This window comes from Sceloporus occidentalis, unplaced genomic scaffold, assembly GCF_023333645.1.
Source record: "Sceloporus occidentalis isolate IW3139 unplaced genomic scaffold, rSceOcc1.0.p SCAF_2, whole genome shotgun sequence".
NCBI lineage: Eukaryota > Metazoa > Chordata > Lepidosauria > Squamata > Phrynosomatidae > Sceloporus > Sceloporus occidentalis.
The window spans coordinates 44864116-44885408 of record NW_028316982.1 but is presented as its reverse complement, the minus strand read 5'-3'; the positions used below and the strand labels follow the sequence as shown (position 1 = coordinate 44885408).

The 21293-nt window shown below is 42.2% G+C and overlaps 1 protein-coding gene across 1 annotated transcript in view; it reads right to left on the bottom strand.

Moving 5' to 3' along the window:
* Nucleotides 1-20852, bottom strand: part of SPSB4 (splA/ryanodine receptor domain and SOCS box containing 4) — a 228777-nt gene extending 207925 nt beyond the window's left edge. Inside the window, exon 1 of the mRNA XM_089509253.1 lies at nucleotides 20816-20852. The gene's annotated coding sequence lies outside the window, so the exon portion shown is untranslated. The remainder of the gene's footprint in view (nucleotides 1-20815) is intronic.
* Between the last annotated feature and the right edge of the window lie 441 nt (nucleotides 20853-21293).

The window sequence follows — 21293 nt, the reverse complement described above, 5'->3', positions numbered from 1 at the left end:
TGTTTAGCCTGGAGAAGAGATGGTTAAGAGGTGATATGATAGCCTGATTTAAGTATCTGAAGGGGTGTCATACTGAGGTTAGAGCAAGCTAGTTTTCTGCTGCTGCAAAGAATAGAAACAATGGATGCAAGCTACAGGAAAAGAGATTCCATCTAAACATTAGGAGGAACTTCCTGACAGTGAGAGGTATTCAACAGTGGAACACACTCCCTCTGAGTGTGGTGGAGGGGCTGTACAGACCGACCATTAAGGCCGGCCTGGGGGGTGGAGTCGGGGCATTGCATCCATACGACGCACACCCCAACTCTGCCCCCAGGCCGGCATCACGCTGAGCACTCCACCACATGGCCCATGGCCTCAATAGCACTCCTCTGACACTGCATCTACATGACACAGTACCAAAAAGCTGTGGCACCATTGGCTATGACGGCCTTTTTGTGGTGCAAAAAAAGTCATTTTTTGCAGCTCCTTTTTGCACCATGGAAAGGCAAGATTGGGACCACGGCATGTGCTTGCTGTTGCACTGATCTGACTCTAAATGGGCAGCCGCAGGCCACCCCTTTGGAATGTTCTGTACAGTCCGGGGTCACTTTCTTTGGAGGTTTTGAAACAGAGGCTGGATAGCTGTCTGCCAGGGATGCTTTGATTGTGAATTCCTGTGAGCTGGACTGGATAGCCTCTATGATTCTATGATTTTGTATCCTTACTAGTTAAGTATCATCATTTTGTAATAGAAAATTGTGTTATAGAAAGCAAAGGAAGTTCAAACTGTTTTGAATAAGACTAAAAAAATCCACTTCAAAGCACTTTAAGATCAAGGTAGAAAGGAAACACGCATGTTAATAATCAGAGAAGTTTACATTTTTTTCAATTTTGACACAGTCCCCTTAGGATAGAAGTTAGCTAAATAGCTGGGTGCTCAAACACACAAAAAAATTCAACATTCTCAATGTCATGTGCCATTTTCTGAATACATAAATCTTCCTACAAACATTGATGATTTGAGACTCCTTTCCTCTTTAACTCGACTCATATACAAACCAGGGGCCAATCTGAATAAAAACATTCCACTTATCTCTTCTATTCCATAATTTGTGCCTTGTGAGCTATAGAGCATGACTGAAAGTCCTAACAGCAATATGAATTGCAATTTGCAACCCAAAGCTAACTACAACAGGGAGCTTAGCTTCAGTTCTGTTACTTTTTTGGCATTTAAAAATATATTTCAGAATACAAATTTAAATTTACAGGGTTCACTCATGTTTAAAGAGGACTATCATGATGTTTAAATAAAGAGGTCCATCAGGATTTTAGGCTGTTGAAATTCCCCATACCTTTGTTGCTGCAGTTATGTGTTTTCAAATCAACTCAGTTTGTAAAGACCCTATCTTAGGACCTTCTTGGTAAGATTTATTCAGAGGGGGTTGCCATTATCTTCCTCCAAGGCTAAGTGTGTGAGCTGCCCAATGGGTTTTCTTTTCTAAGTAAAGATTCAAAGCCATCTCCTGAAGTCCTACACTCAGGGGCTGTGCAGACCACTCCTAAGGGGTGGTCTGCAGCCTCCCCTTTTAGAGTCAGATTGGGGCTGTGGTAACCACACGCCGCAGCCCTGATCTGGCCTTTCTGCAGTGCAAAAGGAGCCAGAAAAAGTGGCTCCTTTTTGCACCCTGGAAAGGGCACCGTAGCTGCCATGCCGCAGCTTTACGGCACTCCTTTGGTGCTGCATCATCTAGATGCAGACCCAGAGGAGTGCTGTGGCACCACAAGCCATGTGGTACGGCATACAGCATCACACCGCCATGGCAGCAGAGGCGGGGTGTGCATTGTGTTGGAGCCATGCCTGACTCCATCCCTAGGCCAGCCTTAATCACCAATCTGAACAAGCTGTGAATGTACTAAAAACTCAATGCATTGAACCACTTTTAGTTACTTGCTTCCATCTCCTTGTTCCTCCTCAGTTATTTCCCCTGTGCTGACTTTTAATTGTAAGCCTTCCAAAGCCAAGAAAATGACTGTTATACATTGTAGAAACATCATGCACACCTCAGTGTTGGGTACATAATTAAAAACAACAACAAGCTCATGCAAAGTGCATATTCCATCTGTCTGGTGTAGATGGGTTTTGTGTCATAGCACATAGATATGAATGCCTTGGTTCTAAATTAGTTTAACTGGGTATGCTTGATAATGGACAAAGATAAACTATATTGCCTTAACATTGTTTTGACCATAACAATGAAAATATAGAGTGTGCCGTTGCCTTACGCAGGGGGTCTGTTCCAGACCCCTCTGCATAAGGCAAATAACGCATATGCTCAAACCCCATTGAAAATAATGGGGCTCATGCATGACGTGTGGTGCAGCACATGCACCATGGGCACGCACACCATTGCAACTCCATCAGTATGGCTTTCAGCATAAGCTGAAAGTTGCATAAAAGGCACCTGCATATGGCGCGGGTGCACTGTATAACTCTTAGAGATCTCTCATTCATAGGGTCACAGTAAGTCAAAGTCAATTTAATGGCAGCTAACAACAATAACAAAAAATATGATATTTGTTGTTGCATTTCTAACTTACAGCCACCCTAAGGCAAACTTATCTCATTTTTTTTTTTTGCTTTTTGTTTGTTTGTGTTTTGTTTTGTTTTGATTTTTTTTTTTTTTTGCAAGATTTGGTATATCTAAAAAGAACAAATCTAGAGGAACACGGTAAGCATTAAGGAATGCAGAATTAACTAACTTTTTAGTCAGATAGAATCACAGAATCATAGAATCAAAAAGATGAAAGAGACAAGGGCCATCCAGTCCAACCTCCTGCTGCCATGCAGGAACTCACAAACAAAGCATCCCCAACAGATGGCCATCCAGCTTCCATTTAAAGACCTCCAAAGAAGATGTGTAGGAACACACGCACATGTGTGTGCCTTCAAATCACCTATCAAGGCATACAGTTCTGCTAACAATTCCACATTCCCTGTATCACTATGACCTAGCAAAACACTGTTGGTGCTTCTGGACCTCTCAGCGGCATTTGACACTATAGATCATGACATCCTCTTGAATCGCCTGAGAAGGTTAGGAATAGGAGGCACTGAGCTTCAGTGGTTCCGTTCCTTCCTCTCAGGCAGATTCCAGAGGGTGGTGCTCGGGGACAGTTGCTCGGCAAGAAAGAAGCTTAATTGTGGCATCCCTCAAGGCGCCATCCTGACCCCAATGCTTTTCAACATCTACATGAAGCCGCTGGGAGAGACCATCCAGAGGCATGGGGCAGGGTGTTATCAGTTTTATTATTATTATTATTACACTTCTACAGACAAATGCTCTCTAAAACCTATGCTGGCAGGGGATTCTAGGAGCTGCAGTCCAAAAAGGAATCTCCAGGTTTTGTTCCAAGTTTGTGTGCTTTACTTTTTCTACAACCATTTTTCCTGAACATTTATTTAGCCAAAGTTCCATTTCTTAGCTATGTTTACTTGAAATTCTAAAAATGATTTCCTACAAGGGAAAGCCCCAAAACACATCCTGAAGCAAAGAGATAACTCTTTATACCTCAGAAACCCTTTGTCACTTTCTTGCCTTACTGTAATTCTCCATAATCTTGTAGTTGCCATGCCTTCCCTCCCTGATCAAGAGAAAAAACACTGTATATGGAAACACACAGTTGCTTTCTTTGCACATTGGAAGGAATTACACCACTCTAGGCTATTAGTACAGTAGAGTCACAGGAATCCAAACCAGAGTCTTTTAGATTAGTAGGGAAGATAACATAATTTACCATTGGGCTTTCCTGTTTCCTCTGAGTTTATTTAATAATTCCCACAGTACCAGAGGATGTATTTAATTACTAATTTGCCAGGATGTGGTGAAATGATTTCTCCCAGCAACACTGTATTGCTGTCCCTATTGCAACCCAAACTATTGAATGCAGAAGATAAACAAAATGGTAAAAGAACTGGAAGGCATGTCCTATGAGGAGCACCTCTGAGAGATGAGTATGTTTATCCCAAAGAAGAGATGTTTAAGAGGTGACATGTTAGCCATATTTAAATATTTGAAAGGATGTCATATGGAAGAAGGAGCACACTTGTTTTCTGCTGCTCCAGAGACTAAGGCTGTGGTGGTGAACTTATGGCACGCGTACCAGAGATGACACGCAAAGCCATTTTTTGTAGCATACAGAGGGTGGGGACGAGGGAAAATAGGCACACACATGCTCCTCCTCCTTCCCATCCATCCCAGGCATTCAGCTGCCTCCAGAGAGGCAGGTGAAGCCCCAGGAGGGTGCGAGGGGAGGAGGATGAAAAGGCTCACACCTGTTACTCCTCCTTCCTGGTTTTCCTGGGCCTTCTGCCTCAGGAAAGCAGCTGAAGGCACAGGAAGGTGTGGGATAAGGTGAAGGAAAAAGTATGCACTTGTTCCTTCTTGTTCCTGGCTGCCCTGGGCCTTCAGTTGCCTCCAGAGAGGCAGCTAAAAGCCTGGGAAATTCTTCTTCTTCCCCCCCCCCCTTGCCCCCCCCCCCAGCCTTCAGCTGTCTCAGGAGAGGCAACTGAAAGCCCAAGAGTGTGTGTGAAGAAGTCCCATCCCAGAACTCCCCCCCCCAGAGGGTGGAAGTCCTGCCCCTAGGGGGCAGAAGTCCCAGCTCAGAAGTCCTGTCCCCGCCCCCCCCCCCCCCCAGAAGTCCACCCCTGCACCAGGTAACACCTGGTGCCGGAAGGACTTTTAGTTTGGACACTCAGTCCTTAACAGGTTCACCATCACTGGGCCAGGGCATGGAGCAGTGGAGTAAAACTGCAGGAAAAGAGATTCCACCTAAATATTAGGAAAAATTTCCTGACGGTAAGAGCTGTTTGACAATGGAAAAAGCTACCTTGCAATGTGATGGAGTCCCATTCTTTGGAGTTTTTTAAACAGAGACTGGATCGCTGACTGCCAGGAGTGCTTTAATTGTGTGTTCCTGCATGGCAGAGGGTTTGAACTGTACGGTTCTTGTGGATGTGGACTCATCCAACTCCATGATTTTCTGATTCTATTTTGGAGTGACATAGTCTTCAGTAGTCAAAACCTATACGTTTTACAAAAGACCTGTTTCTGGTGTAGATCAAAGAGGCTAAAAATAGTGACTTTCTCTCTCTCTCTCTCTCTCTCTCTCTCTCACACACACACACACACACACAGAGCATACCAACATTTTCATCTCCAAGAAGCCCCAGATAACTTGGCCAACAGCCAGAAAGTATGGGAGCTGAAGTGCAAATCATCTGGAGGACCAAAAGTTGGGAACTAGTGCTCTAGGGCAAATAAGCAACCGTTTCAGTCCCCTGTTTAAAGCTGGAAAATAACTAGCTTAAAAATCACTTACTTCATTTCCTCAATAGCTAACATTTAACTCCATTACATTACATGTATCTTCACTGCTTTTGCAGTGGGACTATAAAATTATTAGTTTTCCTCTTGAAGTTAGAAGAATATAGGTTCACTAAATGGCTGAAGAGGAACATCATGTTGCTGAATGATAAATATTCCAATTTTAATTGCAAAAGATATTTTTAGGCTGTTAGTTCTGAAAAATAGGGAAGTATCTACTTTGTTGTTGGTGATGTTGTGTGCCTTCAAGTCATTTCTGATTTATGGTGATCCTAAGGCAAACCTATATGGGGTTTTCTTGGCAAGATTTGTTCAGCAGAGTTTTGGCTTTGCCTTCTTCTCAGGCTGAGAGAATGTGAGTTGCCCTAGGTCACCCAATGGGTTTCATGGCTGAGTAGGGAATTGAACCCTGGTCTCCAGAGTCATAGTCCAACATTCTAATCACTACCCACACTGGCTCTTTACAACTATAACCATAACAGCAGTAAACTATTTCTGGGACAGGGCTTGTAACTAATTATTTTTTTAAAATTAATATTCCAAGCTCTCCCCATTTCCAATGTTATATGTCCTTCAGCCCCTTCACTGGACTGAAGACAATTCACCTACAATGGAACTATAAAGAGGAGCTGCAGTTCAATGGAACTCAAAATGGCTTACTACCCACTTCCCCCTTTGATCGACTATCAAGCTAGATTCAACCAGTAGTATAGAAAGAAAGACAATATGTCTGTATAATGTTTCCTCAATTCTTTTTTCCTTCCACAGTAGAAGCAATTCAACTTCTGATAGACTTTGTCAGTCCATCAGGACACATATAAGACTCCCCTCAGCATACACACACAAGCAAGACACTATAAATTATCACCATCACACTATTCAAGACAGTTGACATTCCAGCAATTTAAAACACTGGATGGAAGCAAAAACTTCCAGCCAATGAAAATGGTTCAAATCCCTTTGTCTCAAACATGAAAACATGCAGATACAATTAAGAAAATCCATTTGAATAAAGATCTGCTTTCAACATATGCAGAACATTCTTTTGGCACCCCAATCCTAATGGAGTATATATTTCTAGGCAATAAAGCTGACTTTTCCCTAGTAGTCTAAAGCCAGACATGCCTTAGTAGACATTAAAAGTCAGCTTTATAAATAAGAACAAAAGACTTGCAGCAGGAAATTGTTCTTTTCAGTTAAAGATCTCTGTAATACACACCAGAAACATACAATTAATACGAAAAAGAATCAAGAATAGAACACCAGAACAGGTGTTTAGATTACTTCAGACAAATGCCTTCAGTTCTTGGCCTGAGTATAGTAACCAGTCAAATAAGTTATGGTTTAAGGACAAGATGCAATAAAAAAATAATAATAACAAAAGTATAAGTTGGCCAGCTCCATTATCTATATAGCATGGGGAAAGTCTTATTGAAATATGCAGCATGCATCAGTGTAGAGACATCTAAGACCATGGGCCATTCCCCTCTGAAAACCAGTCATTTTCAGCTGATTGTGGAATAGGTGAGGATCGGGATGTTCTAAGGGTATATAATTCCACTTTAGTTGCCATGACTATATTGTGTGGAATCCTGAGGTTTGTAATTTGGTGAGGCACCAGAGCTCTCTGGCTGAGAATTCTAAATATCCCTTCCTAAATTGCAAATCCAAAATTCCATAGGCCAGGGATAACCAACCTTTTTGACTCATGGAGGCCTGGAGGCTCCACAGAGCACAGGTTGGGAACTACTGCCATAGGCTGGTGCCATAACAGTTGAAGTTGGGCCTCATGGTTGAGGTTTATGGGATTTGTAATTCAGTGTCTGGAAGGCCACAGGTTTCCATCTCCTGCCCAAGCACCTTTACTTTTGAGCATTCCATTTTGTCCAGTAGATACATCAATGACAATAGTGATTTTCTATCAGGATGGAATAATGGAGTCAAGAACTGGAATCTCTGGCTTTCAAATTAGTCAAACATCTTAATTATATAAGCAAGACATACGCCTCTAATCAGTGCTCAAGAACCCTAATGAAGAAAACTATGTAGCCTGAGTACTTAGTTGCTTATCAACACTCACTAGCATATATCAAAGTCTTCCATGCTTCATGAGTGCCCTGAAAGCCCATAGCAGGGAAACCAACCCATACTCTCACCATTTACATTCTTTCTCCATTCTCTAAAATTTAAGGGAAAACCTGAGTTTAGACACAGGTAAATGGATACACAATAACAGGGGATTTTCCCAACAGTTTTTAGGATCTTAGTTATAGAGGATAACCTGTCAACTGTAAGTACATGCATAAACAAGAATTGTGGTTAACATTTTTAAAAAAATAAATTTTATTTCTTACCAAAAAAAGGCAGAAAACAATAACAAATACAAACAAAAACATGCTAAAATACAAATCCTTAAAAACCAACCTCAAAGATTCAAGGTCACATGGGATATAAAAGGGCAACATTATATAAAAACAGGGATGGACTCAGAATACAGAGATAACTTCATTTACTTACTTACTTACTGTATTTATACCCCGCCCTTCAGCCCTAAAGGCTCTCAGTTCAATCATCGGAAGGGAATCATATTACAAAAGAAGACCCACTTGTTGAGATAAGTGGGGACAATCATTCTTCAAAAAGCAGAGGAAGATTCCACCCCCACAATCTTCTAGATTGATCAATGAGCTTTTCTATAAACCAAAAATTCCAAAATCAAGACCACCAACCAGTTATATTGACCTTTCCAGTCTTCCAAGCCCTGGCAATTTCAATCCTGGCCAATGCAAACAAAAATGCAATAATATCTTTATTGTGTAATGTCTTGTTTTCATTAGTAAACACTGACAGCAACAAAAGTTCTAGAGAAGGGACATTTTTTGATCAGTGATTTCTGAAACTAAGTTAACTACTGAGTGCCAAAATGCAAATACAAATGGACAATCATACCACATGTGTAGGAAGATACCTCTATTACTACACCCTCTCCAACAGCATGAGGTGGAGTTCTTAGTAATGTGCAAAGTGTAGTGATGTGCCCTGGAGCTCAGGAAGGTCTTTTTTTTTTTGGTGGAAAAATTGAATGACATTATTGATCTGGAAGGCATTGAAATAAAATTCCAATTCAGGCAACCGCAGGCTGCCATTTTGCAAAGTGCCATGCCTAACACTCCTGGAGAACCTGGATATATTACCTTCAAAAATAAACTGGCTTATTTCTGAGTGCCAAGCATCAAAATATTGCTTGAGAGGATGGAGAGGGATGGTCTGAAAAAAGAACAGAATTTTTGGCAATGCAGCCATCTTAAACAATGCTACCCGCCCAAACATGGAAAGATGAAAGGACTTCCACTGTTGTAGTTTCTTCTTCAGCCATTTCGTAAGGGGTTTATAATTGCAGGGCACCATCTGGCACAGGTCCTTTGTTATTAAGACCCCTAGATATCCAAAACCAGAAGAGGACAGTCTTAGCATAGGCCCCATACAGACAGACCAAAATAAAGCTGCTTTGGGTCACTTTGGAGGTGTGTTGTTTAAATGATGCATGCGTCCTAAGAGTCTGGAAGCTGTGCCAAAGTTGCACTCCAGTTGTTAGGACTGGATCATGGTGTTGGCGTGGCTTCTGGACTCTTATGGCACATGCATCATTTTAACAGCATACCTCCAAAGTGACCCGAAGCAACTTTATTTTGGCCTGTCTGTATGGGGCCTTAGTTTTCTCCTGACACTGCTTTTGTAAATCTTTTGGGGAATTCAAACAAAGCAATGAAGACTTCTGTTGCTTTATATGAAAACCTGTATATCTGTCAAAATTCTGCAAAGTATGCTCAAGTGCTACAAAAGAGGGCTCGATGTTCTTTAAGAACAATAAAATCTCATCGGTGTACAAATTAATTTTATGTACCATTCGATTAACTTGAAATCCTTCAATACCATAATCACGCCTAATTGGTTCTGCAAGTGACTCAATTGCCAGGGCAAAAAGAATAGGAGAAAGGGGGTATCCCTGTTTGGTGCCCCTCTGGAGCATAATTAGAGGGGAGTCCCTTCTATTAACATTATCATTATTTTTTTCTATTCTATTTATGCTATTATTTTTGTTTCAGCTGCACTGAGCTCAACATAAACCTCTCTCAAAATTCTCCAAAGAAACATGTAAGGACCACATGAAGAGGTGAAGTTTGCAGTGAGCTACAAGCTAGATCTTCAGTGTTCTGACTCCCTATTCACACCCATTTACATAAAAAAAGATATGTGCTTAAAGGCAACTTCAAGATGAACAGGTATGCTGTCACATTTAAAATGAAATGACTGTTCATTTGTTCCTACAAAAATGCCCAAAGCTGTTGCATCTTTATATGCAAACTCCTTTTCAGTGGTCTCTTGTTTACCCAGTACAAAAAAGACAAAATAAATTAGTTAACTAGCACAGAAACAGCTTATGTCAGAATCTGATAAGCTGTTTGATAACTGTCACAGAGTCCTTAGCTTTGTATGCCAGTTACAGACAAAAGAAATTGGCCTTGTATTTACATGCCTATAACAGTGGCTACAGAAATTTGGCAGCTGAAGATAACTTTCCCTCTGTGGCTGGATGGAGCAGGAGCGTGAAATTCCAATCTGTGTTACAGAATATATTTGGCATCTGGATTACCAGAGGACAGAAGTAACAGAGGTTTCTCTCCTGCTTCAGTAGCTGGATCAGGGACCAAAAATCATGTCTGAAATTTACTCAAAGGAATTTTAATAATCCTACAATCCAGGGGGTTGAATCTGCCAAAGAGCTGACAGACAGAAGGACCAGTGACATTTTAAGACTGGTAAAGTATTGAATTTTTAAAGCACCAAACACATGATTTGGCATTACAACTGAATGCAGGTGACACCCCCCCACACACACACACACACTCTAATGGGTTGCAATATTAATTTCCCCTTGGTGCAGTTAAATATATGCTGGTTTAAATATGAACTGGAAGATGGGAATAGCTGCCAATCATCTCTAAAGAAAAACTAAGGATTATGGAAGCCACAATCTATTCACACTAAATTAATCGTATAGGCCCGTTACACACGGGCACCCTAGGACGGACTTCCAGATGCCCCTAACCCTAGCACGGACTGAGTCCGTAACAAATGGCGGTGGCCGTTCCACACGGCTGCCGCCATCTTGACGTAACGAACGCTCTGTGTCCGCACATCGCACCCCGGAAATGATGCCGCGAGTGCGCGAGTAGCGCCTTGCGGCGTCTCTTCCAGGGAGCAAGAAGGAGTGTGATTTTCGCGCTCCTTCTTGGCAGTGTCTGGGAACCGCGCTGTTTGGCTGCTGCGGTTCCCGGATGCTGCAACCGGCGGCAGCGTGAGACGGCCCCTTCTGGGCCATCTGTAATGCGCCATACTTATTCCTACTGAAATCAATCACACAGGTTATTCACAATGATTCACTTAAATTCTACTGATTTCAATGGAACTAAAATGTGATGAAGTTAGGCTCAGTCCAACCCATTGCACATCAGAGCTGGAAAGAATACATTATGAAACAGGATAATTTCTACCATCCAAATAACCTTCTTAAACAGACATTTAATTCTGTACTCTCAAAAGGGGCACTGTAAAACTACATCACTGCAATCTCCATGTCATCAATTTTGTTTCTATACAGCCCAGACAATAAATGTATGAACTGAATTTATAATGCAGCTCAAGGATATCATTTGGTAGCAAATGTAATCTGAAATCAAAGGCTTTCACGGCTGGCATCCATAGTTTTTTGTGGGTTTTTCAGGCTATAAGGCTGTGTTCTAGAAGAGTTTATTCCTGACATTTCACCAGCAGCTATGGTGAATCATCTTCAGAGAATGCTGGCATGGAAGAGAGTGGGGTATATACAGTATACTGTTGGTTGAGAGGAAGCAATTTACATGTTAATCTGTGTATTGTTCCGTTACTGAATGGCAAGGCCTCAAGGTGTCTATTTAACTAATGATCCATTGTCTGCTTGGAAACCCCCCTCATCCTGGGTGGTTTTCATTTGCATTTGCTGGGTCTTGATTTTGGTGTTTTTCAGGACTGGTAGCCAAATTTTGTTTACTTTAAGGGTTTCTTCTTTCCTGTTGAAGTTGTTCAGGTGTTTATAGATTTAGCAGAACACATTATAAACCATCCTGGGCATAAAATGCTGTTTGAAAACACTGAAATTCCAGATCTTGCCAACAACTATCAGGTCAGAATGCACAGGGAAGCCGTAGAAATCCATAAAACCAGGACAATTTCAGTAAGAAAGAAGAAACCCTTAAAGTAAGCAAAGTTTGGCTACCAGACCAGAAAAACACAAAATCAAGACCCATAAATATAATAATAATAATAATAATAATAATAATAATAATAATGAAAAAGTGAATTTGTTTAAATAGAATGGACCAAAATCAACACCTACTCCAATTTCAAATGTGGCAGACTTATGAGAAGGCAAAAAACCTATTGGTCTAAAATGTACATGTTAATTCAAAAAATCTGAAAAATCGATCTTGTGATATTACCAGAAATGTTTTATAGTCAGCTCTCAGTATCCACAGGGGATCAATTCTGGACCATCACCCTGGCATATACCAAATCCATGGATGCTCAAGTCCCATGCTGTGCTGCCAATAGAGACATTGGGACGGAAGCATTCCTTCCTTCCTTCCTTCCTTCCTTCCTTCCTTCCTTCCTTCCTTCTTCTTCCCCTTCCAAGGCTTCTACCTCAGGCTTGGCTTTGGGAGTGGAGGCTGGAGCCCTGTTGGCCAGAGGGAGCCAGAGCTGGGGCCAGAGCTTGGGGCTCAGAGCCTGGAAGTTTTATCCCGGGTGTTGGGCTTGGGTGTATTGCCTAGGTTCAACATGATATCAAAAAGCTGACTCATGGGGTGATGGGCCAAGATGTCACACCTGAAGGGGATACCAGCTCCAGAACATCTCTAACCCACCAGAAAGATTATGGCAGCAGTGGGATGGGGTGAAGGAATGAAGAAACACATCTTTGTTGATGTTGGTGACAGTCTTAGCATTGGAAATCACAACCACAAACAGGCATAACCATGAGAAGATATCCTGCCAATCCCTGCCCCCTTCCTTGGTATAGAAAACAGTCAAGGAGTAAGGTGGATTCTCTGGTATTTAAGGTTTCCTGCCAAAGAACACAGAGCATTATTTTGGTGAGGACTTCTAAAACTACAAAAATTGTAGTGAACTGTTTGGGGGGGAAAGTAAATCAGTGATAAAATCCATAGTGAGTGCTTCCCTGGGGTCATGAATATTTGAAAGTCAAAGACATGGAACTGGGCCCCATTAACACAAGAAACAATTGACATGCACAGAGACAAAGGAGAAATACACAGAAAATAGGAAATGCAATTAATTGCCCCCTTTCCTCCACCATTGAGATTCCAACATTGGGACATGAAGCAGTAGGCATTATCACAGCATCTTCCCAGTTATTTTGACTTCTTCATGACTTCATATCTTTTTCTTGTTGTGATACCCTAGCATAACTCCCTGGCTTGTTGTGATGACACTGCCATCTTTTAATTGGGATTATCTCCTTCATGAAGATCTTTCCTATGGCATGAGAAATTTAGCTATATTACTGTATGGTAAATCTCCACTTGTCTTCAACAGACAGTAAAATTCTTGGATGTGAAATAAAAGGTCTAATTTAACAGGTGGTCTGATATTTATTCTTCTGTGAAATACAAAGCCAGAAAATAACTACTTCTAGGGGAAATGATGAGACACAATTAGAAAGCCATTATTTGCAACTCTGTTCTTTTACCTCCACACCCTTCTTCTGTGTGCATTCTTTCTGTCATTGTGCATTTGTGGGCCTCTGCATCTGAATTAAGTCAGTGTTTTAGCACTGTAAATCAACAATTGCTATCAAACTATGATTGGAAATGTAAGCTGTGATTCTAGACTTGATTATGTAATTACCTTAATTGTGTAGCCACGTAGCATCGACCAACCCAGGCCCAACACAAATCCAGTTTTACCAGGCAGCATCCACTGCAAGTGATAGGGTTTTTTTTTCCCCATTTGTCAATCAGGAAACACTCAACTGATTTTCCACATCCTTCCACCATGTGATCTTTGGTGCAATTGTGAGGAGCAGGTTTCCTGACATAATTCATCCTCACATCAGAGATTGCTCACAGGAAGGGGATGGAAATGTCAGTCTGCTGCATCCTGATCAGAAGGAGAACAGATCTCTGATGCTTGCAGTGGCTACTGCCCTGTAAATCTAGGTTACACATTCAAAACTACAATTGTAAATTCCTGTCCAGATCATTAAGTGGGGAAAAACTATACAAACTATAGTTGAGAAAGCTTTTGATACTCTGCAAATGTATAGTAGCTCACTTCTTATGGCATGAAATTATAGCCTTTCCCAACCTGGCCGCCACATGATGTCTTGAACTACAACTCATGTCCATCCATGCTGATACAAAAAATGGAAGGTATTATCTAACACATCTGGAGAGATCCAGGTTGGGAAGGTAACATTACAAGTAACTTTCTTCTGTCTTCAGATGCATATTAAGGATAGCTTGCATATCACTTTGGTACAACTATTTTCAGACAATATTAGCACCACTGTATAACATTAGTGGCACAATATTAGTACCATGCATTTCATAGTAGCAAAACTATTTACAACACATAGGATAATACAGGTAAAAAAATAAAAATGGAAAGATGAAAGGAAATTATGGTGCTCCAAAGAAATATTTTCAAAAAGCCCAGACCCCCAAATATAATTTTACACAAATTACGAAGCATGTTTTTCAAATGTCAAATATAACTCATTTAAAACTATATTAAAAAACCAAGGAACATATGGAAATAATGAATGAATGTACTGTACAGAACCACCATTCAAAAGGAGTTCACACGACGTACAAATTAGAAAACTAAAATATGAATATTTAATATTTCAATATTAAAATAGATGAAAAACAACAATATATTAAGTTTCTTGAATATTTTGTAGCCGAAAATATTTCCACTCAGTATAATTCCATCAAATCAGTGGTGTTACCCTTCAATAATTAACTCAAACATGTTTCCTCAATGAACACTTTGGCTACTAAATAGCTACTAATAAAATATATATTATTGGTAGAATTAGCTTGTTATTTTTTTCTTTTTTATGGTTTCAAAGATGTTTACTCCCTACCAATGAACATATACTCAGTACAGTTATGCCTTACAAATGCCATTTGTATTCTTTTCTGGACATACAAAAATAAAGGAAATCTAATCTCTTTAATAGAATAGGCAATGTATCCATATCCATAAAATGTACTGAAAGACTTTGGGCCAATAAATCTCTTGTCACCCTGTCTCACACAGTTGTCAGAATAAAATGACAATGAGGACCCATGTAGGTTTCTTTGAGCTCTTTGAAGTGAAGGTGGATTTAAAATGTAATAAATAAGGAATATGGCCATTATAACTCAACTATTGCACAATGTGAGCCACATTCCTACCAAACATCCTGACAGACATACTTAAATCCATGTGGTTACATTCCAAATGTTATCACAGATAATTTGTTCTAGATGGATGGATTGACTGGCACCTTGCAGCAGTGGTGAATGGTGTGATAGATACATGACAAGTACATAAGATGTTTTTAACAAAACTTTTTTAAATAGCTGGTCCACAACACAGTGAGCCACAAACGCAATGGCCCTGTTCAGATATCACAATGACAGATATTAGTCTGTTGTTTTAAAAACATACTGTGGCAAGTTTCAATGCACTTTCTCTCTTTCTTCTCCACCCTCATAAGTGTGCAACAAGTGAATGTTTAAAGCTTAAGGGTGGCACTTAAAATAAACCACAAGTTTATATTACAAATAATTATGGAAAACTGTGACTTCCTCTAACCACAGTTAATTAACAAACAAGATCCGAAAAAGCAATTTGATCCTGGTTTGTTTGGATTAGCATGGGCTAGAATAAAGTAGTTGCTTTTATACGAATGTACTTTTTTCAAAACCATGATCTTCCTCTCCTCACCCACAAATAAGAGTAAAGAAAGACATCTAGAAGATATTTCTGTTTCTCTCAATGTTAAACCACAGCTCATAAGCCATTTGACCCAGATCAACTTCATGTAGCATGTTTAGTCCCTAAATTTCCCAATAGAGTTAATTTGCAATGAATTAATGACACTGAATTTTTAAAAATTAACTCTCCCCCATACAAACAAATCCTTAAACTGAACTCAGGCTACTGTCCCAAGTACTTTAATATATGTCCAATCAAACACATTTAGGATTTCACTATAACACAGTCCCTTCACAAAAAGGTCAGCCTATACAACAGTGGCACGGCTCCTGTACAACCAAGGTTTATTTGAAAAGATTAGCTATTTAAAACTATTAGTATGATGTCAAGGTTTACAGCAGTTATAAGCCACTTTCTGGTCTGCCTGGATGCATGTTTACTCAATGGGATTTAGATAAATGTGAAAATGACTGCAGCCTCACTTAACCCAATGGTTCTGTCTGTGACACTGTAATACTACAGGAATACAAAATAAAACACTCTGACTTCTATTCATCTTCAGTTTCAGTCTTCCTGTGGTATGGCAGTTATGGCTGTTTACAGAGGAGTAAATCCCCCCATAGGGCTTAGCTCCTGAAATGTTTTAGGGTTGCAACTGAAGAACTATGAGCATCTTTTGCACAGAAACATCAGATAATCACCCACAGATTTTATCACTATCCTTCATGCATTTCTCCAGTACTTTTGTGTGAAGATTTTCACATACATTGTGATTAAAGAGGACTTATCCTGGCAATAACCAGGTAATAACCAGCAACAAATCATTCACTGCGAAATCCTGTGAATGAGTTGTTGCTAGTTATTACCTGGTTATTGCCAGGATAAGCCCTCTTTAATCATCACATCATATGAAAATCTTAATTGCAGTTGTGTGATTTTCACAGGATAATATCCATTTAAACCCCCGCTTTCCCCGTGTGATAAAGTCCATATACACTCTAACGGCCTTCCCATTTTGGAAAGGAATTCTGTTCTTACAACCAACCAGTGACTAGGAAGCCCAGAAGCATGTGAGCAAATCTTTCTAGGGCACTGGGATTTGAGAGAATAAGTGTGTCCCCCAGGATCCCTGGTAGATTTGCTTCTTCCCTAGGAGTCTCAATGACTAGTGGTTAAGATGCTGACTCTAACAATTGCAAGATCAGCAGGTTGGCAGTTCAAGGCCGAAGTGCCATGTGGTGGAGTGAGCTCCCTTCACTAGTTCCAGCTTCTGCCAAGCTAGCAATTTGAAAGCATGTAAAAGTGCAAGTAGATAAATAACGTAGTTACTACTTGGGTGGGAAGGTGCAGCATTCTGTGCAGTCATGCTAGCCACATGATCACAGAGTTCGCTCTTTTGACTTAGTAACATAATGAGCACTGCCTCGTACAGTCAGACATGACTTGACAACTTTGTCAAATAGGAAGCCTTCACCTTTTTAAATAAGTATAGATTTATGCTGCAAAACATCTACAAAATTGTTGTTGTGTGCCTTCAGGTCCACTCTGACTTAAGGTTTGTTTTGTTTTGTTTTTTCTCTTTCTTTCTTTTCTTTTCTTTTTCCTTTTTTTTTCTTTTTGGCAATATTCATTCACAATAGGTTTACCATTGTATTCTCTAAGACTGAAAGAATGTGACTTGCACAACATCACCCTGTGAGTTTCCATGGTCTGCCAGAGTTCTTGCCCATCACTCTAGTCCTCTAAAGTCTTTGTTCAACACTCAAAACATTGCAGCACCTTGGCTCTCACAAATTATAGCACTAAGAATTCCACGAGCATAGCTGACAGGGCAAGTAAGAGAACAACCTGGGAGAATACTCACTATATGGTATAATACTGTATACATGTTACCTAGCCTATAAAATATATATATCGTGATTCTACATTGCCTGTGGAATGGATTTTTTTGCACTCCACTGCCCAGCACATATTCTATACTTGAGATCAATGCAACACTATCCTTGTTATTTTTATATTCATCAAGAAATATACAGTACCAATGGTGTATTAATACTGCACTTCTGATATTATTAACAGTGAAGCAATCTCAGCTTACATCTGAAGCTTAATGAAAGCACATGCCAGTAATTCCATTTCCACTAACAGCAAGAAGGAGGAGGAATCATTCATCCTAAATTTCACTTACTCAAATTTCTGCTAATTGGCAAGGTGCAATCATCCATTTATTACATAAACGTGTCAAATGTCAGCTGTCACAATGGGACCTTAAAAGAACTGCGAGAGGACTTTTGGTTCTAGAGGGTTCTATATTTATGGAGATCAGGTGTAGGCAAAGTGATGCTCTCTGGATGTTGTCAGACTGCAGCTGCCATCATCCTCTGCAAGCACAGCCAGTGGTGAGTAATGCTGGGAACAAGGCCTAACAACAGACAAACAGATAGAGTTACATGCATAGTGCATGCACTCCAGCTTTGCTCCTGTTTTCTCAAAGTACTAATAAGAAAAGTGAAAACAAGTGAAACAGGAAAAAGAAACTCACATTCAGAAAAATGGGCTTATACCATTACATGACAGTCAGTGTGTTGTAGTGGTTTAAATGTTGGACTAGGACTCCAGGAGTCCAGGGTTCAGGCATTGAAACCCACTGGGTGACCTTGGGTAAGTTATACTCTCACAGCCTTAGAGGAAGGCAATGAGAAACCTCCTCTGAGGAAATGTTGCCAAGAAAACCCTCCACCTTAAGTTGGAGTCAATGTAAAATCACATAACAAACACTTGAGGACTCCCTTATATATGAGGTGTGGTGGGAGGATCCCACCTGCAAGAATGATGGATTTTGCTCACAATACAATGGTTAAATACCCTAAAAGCACTTGATCCTTTATGACAGTAAGCAAAACAGGATCATTTCTGGTTATTACTTGGATAGGAGATGCCCAATGAATACCAGGTGCTGTAGGCTATGTGTCAGAGGAAGGAACTGGCAAAAGCACCTCTGAGTATTATTTGACTAAGAAAACCCTATTAAATTCATGAGGTCATCATAAATCAACAGGCAACTTGAAGACACATACACACACCACGGTTTTAAGGTAGACACACAACCATAGACAGTTCTGGTTCTCACACTGGATAATTCCTGCTAATAGGCCAATGCCTGCCACAGTCTGAAATGAGCACTAAAAATGGAATTCTACTCTGGATGGAGATAAAGTTTCCAGAGGGAAGGACCTGGCTGACAAGGAGGATAGTGCTACAGAGGTTCACCAAGACCATGAATGGACAGCTGCTGGAGCAGTAGCCCTTATCAGATGAGTCTGGAACTGGGGGTCTTCAGCACTGGGCGGTTCGAATTCACGTTATTTCGCACAATACCATCATACCAGCATTCGAATGGCCCAATCCGAACTCACGTGAATGCGCGAGATGCCGAACTGAATGCGTACTGGCTCCTCTTTTTGGAGCGTGTTGGCCAGTGCGCTGATAAGGGGATTGGCAATATCCTGGATTGGGGCTCTGTTCGATCTCAGTGCGAATGGCTCTGGTGTGACTACCCAATCCTGAATTCCATCGCAAGACCCCCAGATTCCAATTTTAACTTCCGGTGGGTCTTTCCTCTTGCCGGTTCCAGGGAAGCGGGGGGGGGGGGGGGGCGGTTCCAGCGGCCTCCTCCTCCTCCTCCTGGCTTGGGAGCCAGCATAAGCTGCATCCCAAGAAGGGAAGAGGCGCGGGGGGCCGCTGGAATCGTGGTTCCGGCAGCCTCCTCCTCCTCCTCCCGGCTTGGAAGCCAGCATAGGCTGCATCCCAAGAAGGGAAGAGGCGCGGGGGCCGCTGGAACGGCAGCGATCGCCGCGATTCTAGCGGCCCCGCACCTCTTCCCTTCTTGGGATGCAGCTTATGCTGGCTCCCAAGCCGGGAGAAGGAGGAGGAAAAAAGCATCCCCATTTACTTAGATGGCCATCCAGCCTCTTTGACAGCCGCTGGAACTGGTCCTTCCCCCCCCCCCCCCCCCAGAATACATATTCACACACTCACACACACACACGTACAACCGGGCATTGCTAATTTGTTGCAAGGGAAGGTCATGGTAACGTTAAAACCAAGCAGGAATGTAGAGAGGAAACAGAGAGGAATGTAGAGAGGGCACATTGTATCGCGATTGTTAATGTGCATGAGCTGGCTCTCCAGCTGTTTACCGGGCTGTCATGACGTGACCTCCCCTTTCACCCCGGAAGCGTTTAAGGTCGCAACCCATGCAGGGCACCACTGAGCATGTGCGAGGGGGCCGATACGAATCGGCCAATCCTCATGTTGAGCACCGGTGTGACAAAACATTCTGCACTGAATGCACTTCGCGCGAATGCGTATTGGCCAATTTGAATCATGCCAATTCGGAGGGGCTCCCAGGTATGATGGTATTGTGCGAAATAACGTGAATTCGAACCGCCCAGTGCTGAAGACCCCCAGTTCCAGACTCATCTGATAAGGGCTAGTGACTGTCCACAAGGGACACTATCTTCCAATTCCACTGAAAAAGCAGGTAGGCTAAGGCTGCATCCGCACTACAGAAATAATCTGGTTTGAGCCCACTTGAACTGCCATGGTTCCATGCTACAAAATTCTGAGAATGGTAACTCCACCTTGGTGCCACCATAAAATACTACTCCCAGAATTCCATAGCATGGTGCCATGGCAGTTCAAGTGGGCTCAAACCAAATTATTCCTGCAGCGCGGATGCAGCCTCAGGGACATGGCACAGTAGAGACATGCCCAGCAATATGCCACTTTCAACCTTGAGATGAAGAAGAGCATCTCTCCAGCCACAGAAGTTGAACCTAGAGGAAAGCCCCACCACATCCTGACCACCTTCTGATTCACAAAGTCCTGTAGAAGTTCTGGACCTCATCTCCCAGCAGCCCCAACCACTTTGTCCAATGATGTGTGTATGGGGGGGGGGGTTTGTGGGGACAGAGGGGACCAAAACCTGAGCCTCTCAGCTCTAGCAAAGTCTCCATCCCTTGGGCCACAGGAGCCAAGAGAAACCTTCCCAAATGCATTCGACTGAAGGTGAGAGAGCCTCCTACCCCTTTTCTCCTCCCAAACTTTTCAAGGACAAACCCACCTCCACTTTCCCCAACCTGGGCTCCCATCCTTCTTGGGATCTCAGCATGCCCCCCCCCTCTTTTCCCTCTCCCCTCCAAAGGCAAGGAGGACTCAACCACAGCAGAGGATGGAGGAAGAATGTCCCAGCAGTGCCAGGCGTGCCCACTGCAGCCAGGGCAAAAAAAGAAAAGGGGGTCCAAGAAGGAGATGGAAGAGAGAAGGCAGGGGGCACGATCTTCCCAAGGGAGAATGGCAAGGCAAGGAAGAGGGGCATCCATGGAGAGTGGCACACTCACCGGGCCAGGAGCTCCGGAGCCCCGCCAGCTCTTTGAGGCACTTCATCCGCTGCTTGGTGGACCTCTCCTCCTCCTGCTGCTGCTTCTTGGCTGCTTGCTTGCTTTGGTTTCCTTGGCGCCTGGTCCTTCCAAAGCATCCGCGGAAGGAAAACTGGCAGGGCCAGCAAGGAGCTGCGAGGCTCAAAAAGAGAGCCTTCCCAGCTGGGTCCTAGCGCCAGTCCTAAAGTGGGCAAGGGAAAGGGCACAGGGAGACCCCATCCCCATCCCCACCCCAAGGAGCATCCCTACCTTTTGGTCTGAGGAATCAGAGCAAAGGGATCTTGTACGGGGCTTCCTCTTTGTCCAGGACCTGTCTTCCAAGCCCACCTTCTCTCCAGGAGGAATGTCACAGGGTCTTCCATTTGGAGCTCAGAAGCATGAATTTAGGTTTATTTGAGTGGTCTTAGCTCAGGGTGACCAGAGGTCCTCCTATTTTCCA